Source organism: Copadichromis virginalis, linkage group LG16 (assembly GCF_057382275.1).
Source record: "Copadichromis virginalis isolate Kocher_CV1m ecotype Utaka linkage group LG16, C_Virginalis_male_GT1.1, whole genome shotgun sequence".
In the NCBI taxonomy this organism is placed as follows: Eukaryota; Metazoa; Chordata; class Actinopteri; order Cichliformes; family Cichlidae; genus Copadichromis; species Copadichromis virginalis.
In genome coordinates, this window is record NC_140633.1 from 40,922,983 (window position 1) to 40,940,825 (window position 17,843).

Below are 17,843 nucleotides of genomic sequence, written 5' to 3' on the forward strand. Positions count from 1 at the left end.
GTCCTCGCATTCTGAGATATGCTCTTTTGGCTCCATATCCAAAATCCAAAAATTCTTCATGTTCGTTGAAGAGAATGCATATTGGAGTCTTTGGAGTCTTCAGTCCAAATTCTTCACCCCAATACTTGATGCTTTGTGCTTCTCTGGTCGTTAAACTAAAGGCATATCCAGTGTGTGCAATGCCAAACTGCATGCCTATGATGAACGAATCATTGTAGAATCTGCTCCATCTAGTTAAGTAGAGGAAAACAAATGTGGGTGCCAAATGAAAAACAGCCACAGTGGATTAAAATTTATTGATGCATGCTATTCCTCTGGATGTAGTGACAGGACCACTCTCAGCATCAACCAAGTGTGTTTGCTTTTGGAACGGTTTCTTAACTCCACCTACTTCACATACAAGGGTCAGTTCTACAGGCAGACACATGGGGGTGCCATGGGCTCCCCAGTTTCACCCATCGTGGCCAATTTGTACATGGAAGAAGTGGAAAAGGGGGCTTTGCTATCCTACCCTGGAACACCACCAAGCCATTGGTTCAGGTATGTGGATGACACCTGGGTGAAAATCAACATCTAAAAGGTGACATGTACCGAGTGAAGGAGGCCATTTACGTGAAAAGGGAAAGACCATGGCTGTGTCCCAATTCAGGGTCTGCACGCTTGAAGTACGCATTTTAAGTGCGGTTACGTCACCGCCACGCGACGACGGCTGTCCCAATCTAAGTGTACTTCAAATGCGCCGTCGATTTCCCCAAATATCAAGCGTGGTCCGGTGCACGCTTCGTGGTCCCATATATCCCACAATTCATAGCGCAGCGGTGGGTGTGGAGAATTTTGCCGCAAAATACGGCAGAAGGGAGCGGCCGAAGAGGTTGTTTTTTTTTTTTCCCAAACTTTATTGAAATTATATCATCATCATCATCATCATCGTTTATTTGTATAGCACTTTAAGAACACACCAGGCAGACCAAAGTGCTGAACAACACAGATCAAAACAACAACCAATTAAAAATACCATAAAATCATTACAAACAATAAAATAAATAAGAAGGTGTCAGTTTCCTACAGAGTTAAAAGCCAGGGAATAAAAATAGGTTTTCAATCTGGACTTAAAGACCTGCACTGATGACGCTTGTCTAATTTGGAGGGGAAGGTTATTCCAGAGCATCGGAGCCGCAATTGAAAAGGCACGGTCTCCTCTGCATTTCAGCCGCGACTTAGGGACCGACAGCAGCAGCTGCTCAGCTGAACGGAGCGAGCGAGGAGGAACATGTGACTTCAGCAAGTCAGTTAAGTACACAGGAGCCAGACCATTTAAAGATTTAAAAACCAATAAAAGGACCTTAAAACGAACCCTAAAATCAATGGGAAGCCAATGCAAGGAAGCCAGAACCGGAGTGATGTGATCGAATTTCCTACTACCGGTTAAAAATCGCGAACAGTCAGTCATTCCAGTTCAGTTTGTACAGTGGACATACAAGGCAAATAAGAGTAACAATATACAGTACAATGAAATAAGAAGGATAAATAAATAAAGGATAGAAAAGAAAAAAAGGGGGGAATGTGACAGACTTCATAACAACTTTGTACTTGAAAGTTGTGACAGCTCATTCCTTAAACATTTCTGAATGAACTTCAATCAATGAGAAACCTTTTTTATTGGAAGTTAATTTAAGAGAGTTTAAGTAATATTCAATTTCAATCAAAAACAAATTAAATGATGGGGTTGAGTTTAGAAATTTACATTTATGTATGTGGAATTTCCCTAATAAGATGGAGCGGCTGAAGAGTGAACTGTCAAAAGTACTGAATATGACGTCACTTATTTATGTGCGAATGTTTAATAATTAAAGTCAGTCATATACACAACAAGCTGAAAGTCAGTGATATATATATATATATATATATATATATACATACATATACATATATATATATATATATATATATATGTATACATACACTCAAAAATATAAACGCAACACCTTTGTTACTGCTCCCATTCCCCATGGGATGGACGTAGAGACCTAAAATTCATTCCAGATACACAATATAACCATCCCTCCCAAACAGTGGTCACAAATCAGTCCAAATGTGTGGTAGTGGGCACATCTGCCATATTGAGATAATCCATCCCACCTCACAGGTGTGCCACATCAGGATGCTGATCTGACATCATGAGTAGTGCACAGGTGTACCTCAGACTGCCCACAACAAAAGGCCACCCTGGAATGTGCAGTTTTTTGCGCTATTGGGGGTCTGGGGACCCAGAACCGGTCAGTATCTGGTGTGACCACCATTTGCCTCATGCAGTGCAACACATCGTCGCATGGAGTCTATCAGATTGTCAATTGTGGCCTGTGGAATGTTGGTCCGCTCCACTTCAATGGCTGTGCGAGGTTGTTGGATATTCGTGGGAACTGGTACACGCTGTCGTATACGCCGGTCAAGCACATCCCGAACATGCTCAATGGGTGACATGTCCGGTGAGTATGCTGGCCATGCAAGAACTGGGACATTCTCAGCTGCCATCTGCCCTGAACAATGTGAACCATGATTCATCCGTGAAGCGCACACCTCTCCAACGTGCCAGACGCCATCGAATGTGAGCATTTGCCCACACAAGTCTGTTACGGCGACGAGCTGGAGTCAGGTCAAGACCCCGATGAGGACGACGGGCATGCAGTTGAGCGTCCCTGAGACGGTTTCTGACAGTTTGTGCAGAAATTGTTTGGTTGTGCAAACCAATTGTTCCAGCAGCTGTCTGGGTGGCTGGTCTCAGACGATCTTGGAGGTGAACCTGCTGGACGTGGAGGTCCTGGGCTGGTGTGGTTACACGAGGTCTGCGGTTGTGAGGCCGGTTGGATGTGCTGCCATATTCTCTGAAACGCCTGTGGAGACGGCTTATGGTTGAGAAATGAACATTCAATGCACGGGCGACAGATCTGGTTGACATTCCTGCTGTCAGCATGCCAATTGCACGCTCCCTCATTGCTTGTGGCATCTGTGGCATTTTGCTGTGAGACAAAACTGCACATTCCAGGGTGGCCTTTTGTTGTGGGCAGTCTGAGGTACACCTGTGCACTACTCATGATGTCAGATCAGCATCCTGATGTGGCACACCTGTGAGGTGGGATGGATTATCTCAATATGGCAGATGTGCCCACTACCACACATTTGGACTGATTTGTGACCACTGTTTGGGAGGGATGGTTATATTGTGTATCTGGAATGAATTTTAGGTCTCTACGTCCATCCCATGGGGAATGGGAGCAGTAACAAAGGTGTTGCGTTTATATTTTTGTTGAGTGTATATATATATATATAAATAAATTCTTTTCCTGTTTCATATGTTAGGTTATGCCCTCTCTATTTTTGGTAATTCCAAACAAAACACACATTAAGAGGCTCTAATGTCTGTGTCTCAATCTCACGGCCCATGTCACCTCTACTTCCGGCCCACATAATGACGCGAAGAAATATTTTAAAAATTATTGTTCAAAAAAATTATTATTAACAGGCAGAGTTACAGGCATCGCCCTAAAGCATGCAGCCTGATGGGCAGTGCAGTCCGTGCTGCAGGGAGAATGGACTGTCATACCCGTCATGTGTCTGTGAGCAAGGAGGGAGAAAAAGGAAAAGTACGAGCTGTCACCGATTAGAAACGGGAGATGGAAGCATGTAGCAAAGTGACCCAGACAACAAAGTAAAGCTAGTTTTCAGCTACAAGTCCGACACGAACCCGACGTATTAGCCAGAGGTCCCTTTACTATGGTTCGGAGCCACGGACCTGTTTTATATACATGCGAATAGTTTTGTATACGAGATCGCTGCAGCCTTACCTAATGTCCACCTACTGTTACTCATTTATATTAAGATTTAAACATCTAGTTGGTGTTGGTGTGGAGAGTAACCTTCAGTAATAGTAATAAATCACACAGCAATAGGACGTTTGTGTAGTTGTAAAAAGCATGATAATATATGAAGTAATCCAAAGTATTCAGAATACGTTACTCTCATTGAGTAACGTAACGGAATACGTTACAAAATACATTTTGGGGGTAATCTGTAATGGAATACATTTTAAAAGTAACCTTCCCAACAATGTGAAACTGATCTCCCAGCCCATTGTTCCTTCAGTGGGCTGGTTTCAGTCACTGTGCAAATGTCCTGTTTATAAGATTGAAACCTGCAGTCAGCTGAGACTGAAGGAGTCACCTGGATGATGACGAAACGTTTCTCCCACTGAAAATGTCCAGATGACCAGAATCAACTACTTCAACTGGGGATTTACTTACCTGGATGATTGAGCATGCATCAAGATGATGGATTTATTACTTTTAAACACCAGTGAACATCTTTTCACCTCATGATGTAAAACTAAAATAACACATATTAACTCGAGAAAACACAAACATTAAATACATGCAAAGAGACTGATGTTCATAAATGATGTGTAATAATGATGAAGTAAAAAATATTAAACATATTTACTGTGGTGGATAGGCGTAGCGTTTGGTCACGTCATGTTGGTAGTAGTAGTGATTGTTATATCACCTGTTTGCTTACCGAGGGAATTTTTGAGTGAGTGGGTGATGGGGAAAGTCAACTTTTGCTGAACGCTCAAGCCTTAAATGTTTTGATGACTGTTGTTTTGGATGGATTTTGAAGATTTTGATAACAAATAAAGGAGTCTTAAATTGAAACTTTGACTCAGGTTTGAATAGCAAGCGCGTCAACATTATTCTTCTACTGAGCTGCTCGGGGTATCAAAGATTTGACAGTCAGCAATATTTAGTGAAATTTAAAAGCTTAAATAAAATTCTTTGTTGGTGATGACAGCTTTAAGACACTGCCTGCCTCAGGCATTGTTCAGGTGTTATTTTGTCCCGTTCTTCCACATAAACAGTCCTGAAGGTTTTGTGGGCTCCTATGAACTCTGACCTTTGTTTCTTTGCAGTTGTTTTCAGTTCTTCATTTGGATTCAGGTCAGCTGAATGGCTGGGCCTCGTTGTTACCGTCTTGCAGACCGAGTAATGTTCCAAGTCAAAGTACGGATTTGTGTTAGAGTGGTTAAAAAGTTAGAACATCTCCCAATGTGGGCATTCAAAACAGTCCTATCCATCGCTAGCTCCAACCAAACTGAAAGGATTCCTTATGTTTGCATAGGCCAAGTCCAGCATATTGAAAAGTCTACATTTTTGGCAATTTGGAAGAACTATCAGTATGAAGTGCCGTAAGGGACATTATTACTGAAACACTCTCATACACACTACTGAAATGTTCTCATACACAATAATGAAACTGTCATGGTCCCCGTGCCTGCCCAGCCGGCCTCACAAGGCTACACTTGTGTTTTTGCTTTCTCTCTCTCTCCCCTACACAGCAAATTCAAAAGTGTTAAATGTTTCGGTGTTAATAGTCTTCTTGCAAAAGTAGAGTTAATTTTACTCTAAGCAGAGTCACATTCTTTTAATGTAACTCTGAGGTGTAAAATGATAGTAGTTAAAATCGAGTGTTAAAAATGAGTGTTTCTATGTCAAATCTGGAGGTGTTACAATGGAAACATTAACTCTTGACCTCTTAACTCTGAACTCCTACAGGGGCTATGACACCAACAGAGTAAATTCACAGACTCCGCCCCCAGCACGGCTCCAATTGAAGCTGAAGTGAAGCCGTTTCAGAACATTTTGCTCTACATATTTGAGTTGTTTGCCATGCTTGGTAAGTCATTTTTTCAAAGATTGTTTCAATTATTATTATGAGCTTTTACTTCTGTGGCTCTTTGGAGTTGAGACAAAGCTGTGTGAAAGGCATTAGCCATGTTGCTCGCTGATAGCATAATATTCTGTTTTAGCTAGCTGAAAGGTATTGTTTGCGGGCAAATACCACAGCCTTGAAAAAAAGCTTGCATGTGAATTTTCAGTCAAACTTTTGGTCAAATACACCTAAAACAATGTGTAGAATGTGAAATGTTGGTATAATGGTGCTACTTGAAGCCTGAAAACGATCGCCCATAAAAAAAAACAAAAAACGAGCAAACAGCAGTAGCAGACGTCCTGACTGGGTTCTACGTTAGCATAGATCCCTCCAGAGTTTTGTGCACACGGTTTAGGTAAAAATTAAAAAGGTTGAGGTTTTACATTTAGTTCAGTATTACCTGTTGCCTGTGTCTTTGTCTTTTGGGAAAATACTTTACACAAGTAATGGCTCAAAGAGGATCACTTTTTTTTTTTTACTGTGCTGCAATTGTTTACTGGATTATTTGTGCCATTAATTAGTGTCAACTAATTTTTATTCAATCTCCACACAGGATATGTGCGGTGCTGAGCAGGATCAATGTCCACAAGGCTGCAGGCCCTGATGGCATCCCCGGGCGTGTTCTCAGAGCGTGTTCTGGGGAGCTTGCAGGAGTGCTCACAGACATATTCAATCTGTCCTTGGCCCACGCTGTGGTACCGGCCTGCTTCAAATCCACCTCCATCGTCCCGATACCCAAAAACTCCAACCCATCTTGCCTCAATGATTACCGCCCAGTAGCACTCACCCCCATCATCACTAAGTGCTTAGAGCGACTGGTCCTAGCACACTTCAAATCCTGTCTCCCCCCCACCCTGGACCCCCACCAATTCGCATACCGTCAGAACAGGAGCACAGAGGATGCAGTCTCCATCGCACTGCACTCTGTCCTCTCACACCTGGACAACAACAACACCTACGCCAGAATGCTGTTTATAGACTTCAGTTCAGCATTCAATACAATCCACCCCTCACAACTCATCAAGAAACTGACAGACCTGGGCATCAGTTCCCTCATCTGCAAATGGTTACTGGACTTCCCGACCAACCGCCCCCAACATGTCCGGCTGGATAACCACTGCTCATCTACCATCACAATGAACACCGGTGTACCACAAGGCTGTGTGATGAGCCCTTTCCTCTACTCCCTCTTCACCCACGACTGCAGACCTGCTGATGGTTCCAACACCATCATTAAGTTTGCAGATGACACCACGGTGATTGGCCTCATCAGTGACAACGATGAGGCCGCCTACAGGGAGGAGGTGGATCATCTGGCTGAGTGGTGCGACAGAAACAACCTGCTGCTTAACACCGAGAAGACCAAGGAGCTCATCGTGGACTACAGGAGGAATGCTGACCCACATCCACCCATCCACATTAAGGGGACGGCTGTGGAGCGTGTGAGCAGCTTCAAGTTCCTGGGAGTCCACATCTCCGAGGATCTCACCTGGACGACCAACTGCTCCAAGCTGGTCAAGAAGGCTCACCAGCGCCTCTTCTTCTTGAGGACTGAGGAAGAACCACCTGTCCTCAGACATCCTGGTGAACTTCTATCGCTGCACCATCGAGAGCATCCTGACCAACTGTATAACAGTCTGGTACGGGAACTGCTCTGCCTCGGACCGGAAGGCGTTGCAGAGGGTCGTGAAAACTGCCCAGTGCATCGCCAGAGCACCACTTCCTGCCATAAAAGAAATCTACAGGAAGCGGTGTCTGAAAAGGGCTGGGAAAATCATCAAAGACCCCAGTCACCCATCACATGGACTCTTCACCCTCCTGCCCTCTGGGAGGCGCCACAGGAGCCTCCGGACTAAGACCACCAGGTACCGGAACAGCTTCTTCCCCACAGCTGTCAGACTCCTGAACTCTGCCTCCTGACATCTGACCCACGTTAAACTCATGGACTGAACATACACACACACACAATGGACAACTGTACCCTCAAACACAATAATAACATGGACTGAACCACCACTCACAACCACCAGCACTTTATATAGCCTCTGTAGAAACTATCTACACCCTCACTTATCTTAACTGCACTACTGTATAGCTCTGTGTAAATAATCATTCTGTACATTCGATAATTTTTAATCCTACAACTGTTTACAACTTGCATAGTTCCCATTTCTGTATAGCTGTATATCCCAGATTCTGTAAAGTTATTTATTTCATATTCTGTATAGTTTTTCATATTTATATCCTGTTCATAGCCTGTACATAGCTTGTACTCACTACAGCCTGTACATACTTATAGTTATAGAATATTCACAACATACTTCATACCGTGTACATTATAACATACCATAATAGACCCATTTCTGTAATATACTTACATATCTATATTATTGCTAATATATATTGTAATATATCTATATCACTAAAGCACTTCTGGATGGATGCAAACTGCATTTCGTTGCCCTGTACCTGTGCATGTGCAATGACAATAAAGTTGAATTCTATTCTATTCTATTCTATATGCTTGTGAAGATGGAATATGGGGGAGAGCAGAAGTGCGTTGAAGTTCCACAAAGGGATGAATGAAGGACATGCATATTGTATTGAAGAAATAAGTGATGAGATGCTGTTATTTGCATTTACCATGTCAGACCTTTTGATAAACACAATTCTAATGAAAGTGAGAACATGTATACTGTTACATCTTTCAGAAAATGTTTTGAAATTGTGGTGCACAGTTCAGAATAAATGTTTTTCAAAAACCATTGCATCTTTTTAGTAAATGTTTATTTCCAAAAGAAATTTCTAGAAGTTCAGAACAGTAAAATTCCCGCTTTTTAGAATGAATTAGAAGATAACTCTTACGTAGTTAAACTAAAATACTCTTTGAGAGTTAATATATAAACTCTTAACACTAAGTGTTAAATTATCAACTCCAGACAGATTTGGTGTTTAACACTAAATTAGAGTTAACGTACCAACTCTCCAAAAAGAGTTACCGTATTTCCCGGACTACAAAGCGCACCTGAATATTAGCCGCACAAGCTAAAATCAGGGGAAAATCCTGTTTTGTACATACATTAGCCGCACCTGACTAAAAGCCGCAGGTGTTTCAATGTTGACTTATCATATGTAAGAGAATATGCACAAAGGGAATTGTCAGGAAAGAGATGGCTGTTTGGAGACACACCCCTTTTATTAATATTTTGAAAAACAAGTTATGGGTACATATTTGCACATGTAGTACATAACAATAACCTACAGCACACCAGAAAAATAGATTCAGCCTACCTTTTAGGCTCAGGTGCAGCGACACGGCTTTAACAAGAAGAAAAGTCAGTCATTCACCATCTTTCTCTTCTTCCTGCGCTCTAAAACCACCAAAGTCCTCTTCTCCAATGTCGGATACAAACAGGCTCAGGGTGGCTTCGTCATCCACTCTCCGCTTCTCTCCTTCGTTGTCACTTTCAAAACCAAAGAAATCCTCGTTGTCAGTGTCAGAGTCGAACACCCTCAGAAGGGCCGTGGCGGTGTCCTCCTCTCCATCATGCAGCAGTCCAGCCCTTCAAAATCCGTTGGTGATCGTGGATGTTTTCGCACTTTTCCACGCTGTCAGAATCCACCGGTGGAGTTGGGCATAACTTGCTTTTCGCAAGTTTATCGCCGCTCATCATCCACGCCTCCCGCTGAACGCGTAGCGCTACTTTGAAGTTTGTTTTTCGCGCTACTTCGTACGGCACTACGTTGCCTGGCGGACGGACATGTGACTAACATACCACTCTTGAACCCCGATCCTTCCGCCAGGCAATGTAGTGCCGTACAACAGCGGAACAAACAAAACAAATCGTCTTACGATATGACAAAAATCATGGAAAATCCATAGAAAAGCCGCACCTGACTAAAAGCCGCAGGGTTCAAAGCTTGTGCAAAAAGTAGCGGCTTATAGCCCGACAATTACGGTAAATTAACACTCTCTGGTGTGGACCCATATAGACACTTTAATAGTGTTGAAATCAAATCCGACAGTGTTAATTTGGACATGCTGGATTTGCTGTGTACCTCTCTGCCTGGGCGGAGCTCACAGCTGGCTCCCGCCCTTGGCTCACACAGCTGTTGGCGATCAGCTGATTACCCATCTACTATTTGAGGCTGGGTCACAGATCTTCTCATCGCTGGATGATTGTGCGACTGACGTTAGTCTTTCTTTCCAGCTCCCGTGGTCTTATACCTTTACGCCCTACCTTCGTGATTTGTGAGTGATTTCTCCCTTTCTTGTTCCAGTTTATCTTCCCGGACCTGTGACCTCCCCGCGGTACGAACGTGTGTGAGTCGGATGTGAGGACGTGAGCGAGCATGAGAGAGAGAGAGCCTTCCCCTAATCCCCTGGATTTTCCACGTCACTGTATATATTATTGCACTGGTGTGTAAATAAATGGTGTTCTGAGACGTCAACCTGCTCTGCGCTTGAGTCCCTGCTTTCAGTTTGTGACAGAAACACTCTCACATGCACGCATTTACGTATATTTATGTATATAGAGAGCTAATATTTCAAAACTCGAAGTGGATTGTGAAGAAAAATGGTGAAAAATGCCAGTATTCAGAAGACACTTGTGTTTCTAAGCCAGTCGGCACCTTTACTGTAATATGCGTAAGTAAAGTGCAACAAGAATGTCCCCAACCCCCGGGCCCTGGACCGGTACTGCTCCGTGAGTCATTTGGTACCGGATCGCAAGAGTTGAGGCTTGGGTGTGAAATTTACAGTTTTCAGGGTTTTCATCGTTTTTTATCTTTTTTTTACCATACCAACTTTATTTCTAAAGCACTCTAACACAAAACCAGTTCACAGAGTGCTGTACATTAGGGGTGGGTTTAAAAAATAGATGAATCGATTTTAATCGATTCTAACTGGAATAAAACGATATCGATTCATTAAATCCTGAAATCGATTTTTTTTTTATACATATGTAGTTTGCCGCGTATGAAACTTGCAAGCGGTTAACATGAGGAAGTCACGCGAGAGTTAAGTGACCTGGACGCATGAACCATCATGGCTACTCCCGGGAATGTGCCACAGAGCCTAAAGGCAGATGTCTGGCAACACTTTGGATTTAAGAACTGTGAAGACAGTGAAGAGCCGGACAAAAGCAAAGCCGTATGTAAGATGTGCAAAATGGAGGTAAAGCACTGTGGAAATACCACAAATGTTGGGCTCATTATCATATAACTGTTGAGCTCACAATGTTTAAAACAAGCGAGTGACATTACCTAAGAAAAGTCACTGGTTACCGTAGTTTTGATTAAACACATGGGATGATTCATGATTTGGGCAAATTATGGCAACAGTAGTGTTTCTAATGATTTGGGGAAATAAACTGCACACTGAAGCATATAAATAAAGACCAGGGCAGTCCTCAGTGCGAGTCTCAGTTCTGGAGGCTGCCCTTGCTAGCAAGAAGTTCTGTGTGTTTCTCTTCTCTGAGTCTCTACTGAAGAAGTGTTTTAGAGTATATCTCTTAACAACATGGCACACTCGTGTCTGTGCTGTTGGATGCCTTATTTACTGCTATGACCCTACACAGCAAAATCTCCAGTGTTAAATGAACACTTTTGACAGTGTTATATGTTTAAAAGTAACCTAGTCAGTTTTGAAGATTAACAATGGCTAACACTGAGCAGTGCTGATTTTCTAACACTGGAATATTTCTAACATTTTGAGTTATTTTCCAGTGTTAGAAAATCAGCACTGCTCAGTGTTAGCCGTTGTTAATCTTCAAAACTGACTAGGTTACTTTTAAACATATAACACTGTCAAAAGTGTTAATTTAACACTCAACAGTGTTGTATTTAACACTCAGAGGAGTGGACCCATATAGACACTCTCTAGTGTTAATTTAACACTGGAGATTTTGCTGTGTACAGTTGTTTGCAAGTGTGAAGTTTGTATTAACTCACCGATTTTGGTTTCTAGTGGTGTGGATGCAGGCAGAGCCAAGAGTTAGACCCACTTAACATGACATTAATGCTGATTTTAGTCTCTAACACAGGGTTACAGGGCTGGAGCGAAGTTACTCCGGAGGAGAAGCCCCGATGTTGTCTGAGAAATGATCTAACTAACCTTTTCCTTTTTGTTATTCTCCTAGTTCTGATGAGTTGACTCATGGACGAGACCATGTGTCAAAACGAGGGATTCCAGGTTTAACATGAAACAATGTTTTCTATGTTTTCCATGATGTTTTTGTCCATGGCTTTTTACTGTGATTTGTGGGATTAACAGTTCATGTACAGGTATTAAACCTCTACAGGGGGGTAAGTCCATGTTCAGATAAGGTTTTGATGACCTATAAGTAAAGTTCACTGAACTGAAAGGAAAATGTGGTTTGCTGATGGTTGACATGTTTTCCAAATGGGTAGAAGTTTTTCCTCCTAGTAAAGAGATACAGGTGCAGGAGCCAGAGTATTGCTGGAAGAAATCATCCCAAGGGTGGAATCTCCTGACTGAGTCTGGGTGCTGATCAGAAGTCTTCAGAGACCCAGCGAGAAGCAGGGACCATTCATAGCAGAGCTGACAGCCCAGGCAGTGGTTGAGGTCAAAGGTCGTGTGGTTTGGGGGCCCTACTAGTCATCATGAGAAGATTCCAGAACCACTGCAATAACCATAAAGCTCTGTGGAACGAGAGGGTGAGGGGTGAAAAGAGCGCCCTCCTCCAACAAGGGCGTGCCAAGCTCCAACTCAACGACTGCAGAGCAGACTCTGTACCACCCAAAAGGGATCAGCGAATGAATGCAGATAACACCTACTTAAAACAGCCAATCACTTTCCCTGGAAAGCTTAGTATGTTTTTAAGTGAAGGAGGTCATTGGTGTGATGTTAGTAATCATTTTATAAATGCATTTACATGACTCTCCGAACATCACAAACTCTGTTAGAGTCCTGAGCCTGAGTAAAAGTGATTGGAGTAATTATAGCATGCAGGTTTTACAGCAACTTGTGCACATTTTGTAGGGTAGCTAGACTGATTATCTAGCATGTGAGTTCCTGATGTGTAAGTGCATTAGGTCCTCATTGTCTGAGTAAACATAGTAACAACAGTTGTGAGTTCTTTTGACATGTGTACTCAGCTTTGACATGTTGTTTGACACCCTAAAGTAGGATTTTGGGTTCATCACATTTCATTGAGGAATTTTGATCGGCCTCAAACATGCTGGAAGCACCTAAAGAGGGAGGTTGTTCTTCCAGAGTTAAATGTGGTTGTTTTGGTTTCACCATTCACTGATGTGGGGACAGTAAAGATAATTGTAAATGCCCTTGAGAGGGTTTACACCTTTTAAACAGGCTGACGGCCCTACAATAGTAAAGAGTACAGTACACTGCATAGACAGAGAGGAAAGATCTATAATTCTGTTGTAAAATGTAGCTCAGAAGTGTTTGATATATGTTGGCTGTGTGGAAACTCACGGCTACTTTTGGGTTTTACTTTAAAACTCAAGAAGCACTAACATCAGTGTTAGTATATGTTTGTGGTATTAATTTACCTACAGGTTCAGACATATTCACTGTCCTTGATGGCAAACATCTGGACAGGGCAAAGCAAATGGCACAAAGAAGTGTGTGATGTTTGGTGAGCCATGTGTGCCTCAATCCCTAATAATACTGGGGAGGAGGGTTTTGTTTTACAGAAACAGTTAATAAAAATTGGGAAACATGGGTTGATGGATTTAATGATAAAGTGGGTAAATATATCACACACCTAAAAACTTCCTTATCTTAACAACAGGTTCTTATGAAAGAGCAGCTTGATGTAACCAAGGTTGAAGTTTTCTTTGCAGATGAAAAACGAAGGCTGTTTCATTTCTGTGTATGGTCTCATAGTGTGTTTTCTTTTATGATATAACTGCCATCCTTTGAACAAAGGGTGGAGACTCAGATGGAGAGAAGTTGACCATAAAATGTGAATTTGTTGTTTCCTTCTGACTATAGGGAGGATGCACGTTGTGAATTCTTTGAGTACACAATGGTGCTGATGTACAGTAGTTAGAAAAGAAATCTCCATGTGTTTTTATGTGATTCTTGATTAATTATTTTTAATTCTTAATTGTGGTATCACAAAGGGTGGGAATGTGGTGGCAGATTTCTTTTCTCACGTATTAATCACATATTTAATCACATCAAATTAGTTATAGTAATATCACTTTCTCACTTTACTATAGTAAGAGCACTCCTGTCACTACTTTACATGCATGTGTCAGTGCGCCCCAGGGTGGCTGTGGCTACAATGTAGCTGCCATCACCAGTGTGTGAATGGGTGGATGACTGGATGTGTAAAGCACTTCGGGGTCCTTAGGGACGGTTCTGGGTCAGTTTGACCCAGTATTTTGAGTTGAATGATGGATTGATCTTTGTTTCTCTGGTGCTTTGTTGGGTTTTATGAATCTATGTTTCAGTTATTCTTGTTTAGGGATTAGTTCGTAGGTTTTGTGTTCTCATGTTTATTGCAGGTTTAGTTCTAGTTCCATTTTCTGTCTGTCTCTCAGTGTCATGTCTGCATCCTTGTGTAGTGTTTTCTTGTTTCCTGTTTTATTGTGAAGGTCTGCGTCTCATGTGAGTGTGTTCAGTTTTACCGCCCTTGTCTCGTCTCGTTAATCACTCCCAGCTGTGTCCCCCACCTGTGTGTAATTCTAGTTGCTGGTCCATCTGTGTATCCACCATGCTCCTGTGTGTTCACCCTGCTGTCACCTGTCGTCATTCTCCGCTGCTCATCCTCCTTCATGTTCATGTCCTGGTTTGTGTTCACTAGTTTAGTTGTTCTCAGTTTTTTCTTCCACACAGCTCATCTCACTCGCCGTGACAGGACTAGAAAAGCGCTATACAAATACGGGCCATATACTACTTTACATGCATGTGGAAAGTTAACACAGTGAGGTCATTGTAATGGGAGACGTTAAACAGATAGTGGGACGACTCCTGCTTATCAGGGATGTAAATCCTTAGGTGACGGCCGAGCAGAAAACAAGGTCATAATTCTCTCTGTGAGGGAGGAGGCATAGCCCCCCCATGAGAGGGGCCAACGTGTAAGAGTTTGAGGAATGTTCTTTGTCTGTGTGTCTGTATATAAGATGTGAGGGCGGTGGCCACAAGGCAGAGATGGTCCTGGTGTTTCACTGGGATGCTCTCTCCACAGTGCAATGTGTTTATTAAACCCACTTCCAATCAAGCTCACTGAGTGTGTTGCAGGTTATTGTTAAATTTTCCACAACAGTATTTAGGGGTGTTTCTAGGCAATGCAACTGCAGAAAAACTGTGAAAATATGTTAGATAAAGTTAACGGTTGGCTTTCAAAATGGATTTTACCTAAAATGTCATACAGAGGTCAGGTTCTTGTAATCAATAACCTGGTTTCTTTTGCTCTGTGGCACCGGTTGACTTTTGTTGAGCCCCCAGTTCCTCTTTTATCCAACATTCAAAGGGTCCTGGTGGATATTTGGGGGGATAAGCTGCACTGGATTCCTCAAAGTGTCCTTTTTCCCCCTAGGGAGGAAGGTGGACGGGGCCTGGTCCATTTGGCCAGTAGGGGTGCTGCTTGTTGTTTTCAGTTTAATCAAAGGCTACTTACAGGACCCCCAGATATAGTATGGAGAAGGGTATCGTGCAGTATTCTTCAGCAGCTTGGTGGCATGTGTTTAGATTTATGTCTGTTTCTGATGGACTTGAGCAAGCTGAGCTCTTCACTTCAGCTTTTTATAAGAGTGTTTTTTCTGTGTGGTCTCTGCTGAGGAAGGGGAGACAATGGTCTGCACTGGTTTGGAAAAACTTGTACTGTTTGGCAGCATGCTGGATTGCCCTGTCTGGGGCAGGACTACTTTATCCAGACAGCTCCAGGCTGCATGAGTTTTGTTTTTTTTTTATCTGAAGAGGGTGGTGGAGCTGACTGGACCTTGACTGGACAATCCTGATGGACTTCTGAGAACTATCTTCAGTGAATGTGGGGAAGTTTAAACATTGCATGGCTTTATTTGTGATTTCAAATTTGCTAAAAACCTGCCTATTCATCTATGTCCTCAGTAGTGGACTTTAGTTGTTCATCTATACTACTACTACTACTACTTATTTGAGCTGCCCTACTAATTGATGATGTTGGTAATAGAGGACATCCTGGGCTTTCCATTGATGTCTCATGTGTTAATGTGGGCTACTTTAGCCATAAAGAGGCAGGAAATCACAAAAAGAAGTTCAACACGAAAATACTTTTTTCCTCGATTCCCAGAAGGACGGCTAGAGCAGCGGTCCCCAACCCCGGGGCAACAAGAGTTGACGCATGGGTGCGAAATTTATGGTTTTCAGGGATTTTATCAGGGTTTTTTTTTAGCGTTTTTATCATTAACTCAGTTTCACTGGGTCTTTTCCCATGTGTTATGAATAAATCTTCGGGGTTTTTTTTGGTACTGCTTTTATTTTGTTGTATTTTTCCGCGACACCTTAAATGCCGGTCTGTGAAAATATTGTCGGACATAAACTGGTCCGTGGTGCAAAGAAAGTTGGGGACCGCTGGGCTAGAGCACAAAAAACTCTCAATCATGATAAAGATGTGATTCATTGTAGTCAAAATCTATCAATTTAAAATCCCTTTCTTGATCATTGTGGTCATTTTTGAGTTGCTGACAGGAGAAGTGGAGCTGCATGGTTAAGGGAGTAGTGTGAGGTGACATGAGTGGTACCGCTGCTGTAAGTAGACAAATAATTATCGCGCACTGTTTCAGTAGCTGGGACATGAAAAGAGTCGCTGTCATACCAGCAGCAACCAACCAATGGGTTAGTCAGGAGAAATTGGAGTGCAAAATTTTATGTGCTACAGAGGTGTAAAAGCTTAAAGCAAAAATTAAGCTTTTGTGAGGCTGAGCAAACTGTGTGGAAATTCTGTTCTGGAGGGAGAGAAACAAGAGCTTCTTTCAACACTGCTAAAAAAAAAAACCAGACTTGCCTTGTCTCATCACGTTTTTGCTTGTAAGGCGTCTCCATCTCTGTCCATCTGTGTTAAAACAACATGATTAGTTTGGTAAACGCCTTTAGCATACTGTATCAATATTACAATCTCCAGCTCTGTGAACATTTGTGAGTCATTGGACCATTGATCTTTAAACAGTCTTTCAGGCCAAAAAGTTCAGTGAACAAACCTTTGTTGATGTTCGCGTTCTTATGCTATGAGCCGGTTTATGGGTGAAATCCGGTGGAATGACAGTCCTGCCGTAATACGTGTTCTAGCCATGTATTCCAGCCCTAACCTAACCCTATCCCCAATCTTATCCATTACTTTAGTGATGTTAAATAGCGATAAAAAAAAAAGTGATTTAAGTAAAATGAACGAACATGTGTAGACTGATTCCAAACGGATCTCATGTTTCCTCATTTTACTGATCTTGTCATTTAGGGACGTGTTGGGTACCAGGAAGCGTAATATGTTGACGATTTGTCACCTAGTGTAAAATATTACGCTTTGGGAGTGAGAACGTGTTGAGTTTCAAGACCATCCATATGTTAAATAAGAATATGTTATAGATCTCTACATGTGCATTACCTGTGTTTCAATAACTTCAGTTCTTCATCTTTCTGGTTCAGAGCAGACCTGTGGGCAAACCTTTGTTGATGTTCGCGTTCTTTTTGTCCACATCTCACAGCTGCTTCTTTCTCAAGTCTGCTTATGCACATGAGAAACATTTTTTTCATTAGATTTTGGGACATAGAAGTCATCAAGTACAGAAACAATCTTTTACAGACAGTCTTTCAGGTCAACAAGTTCAGTGAACAAACCTTTGTTGATGTTCGCGTTCTTATGCTATGAGCTGGTTTATGGGTGAAATCCAGTGGAATGACAGTCCTGCCGTAATACGTGTTCTAACCATGTATTCCAGCCCTAACCTAACCCTATCCCCAATCTTATCCATTACTTTAATGATGTTAAATAGCGATAAAAAAAAGTGATTTAAGTAAAATGGCATGTTGGGTACCGGGAAGCGTAATATGTTGACGATTTGTCACCTAGTGTAAAATATTACGCTTTGGGAGTGAGAACGTGTTGAGTTTCAAGACC

General features: G+C 42.2%; 1 pseudogene across 1 annotated transcript in view; it reads right to left on the reverse strand.

The window, feature by feature from the left end:
* The window catches only part of LOC146691420 (heat shock 70 kDa protein 12A-like), a 39,660-nt pseudogene that overhangs the window by 17,694 nt on the left and 4,123 nt on the right, over positions 1-17,843 (reverse strand). Inside the window, exon 2 of the transcript XR_014915692.1 lies at positions 1-230. This exon is cut by the window's left edge and continues 56 nt beyond it. The product of XR_014915692.1 is annotated as a heat shock 70 kDa protein 12A-like (transcript). The remainder of the gene's footprint in view (positions 231-17,843) is intronic.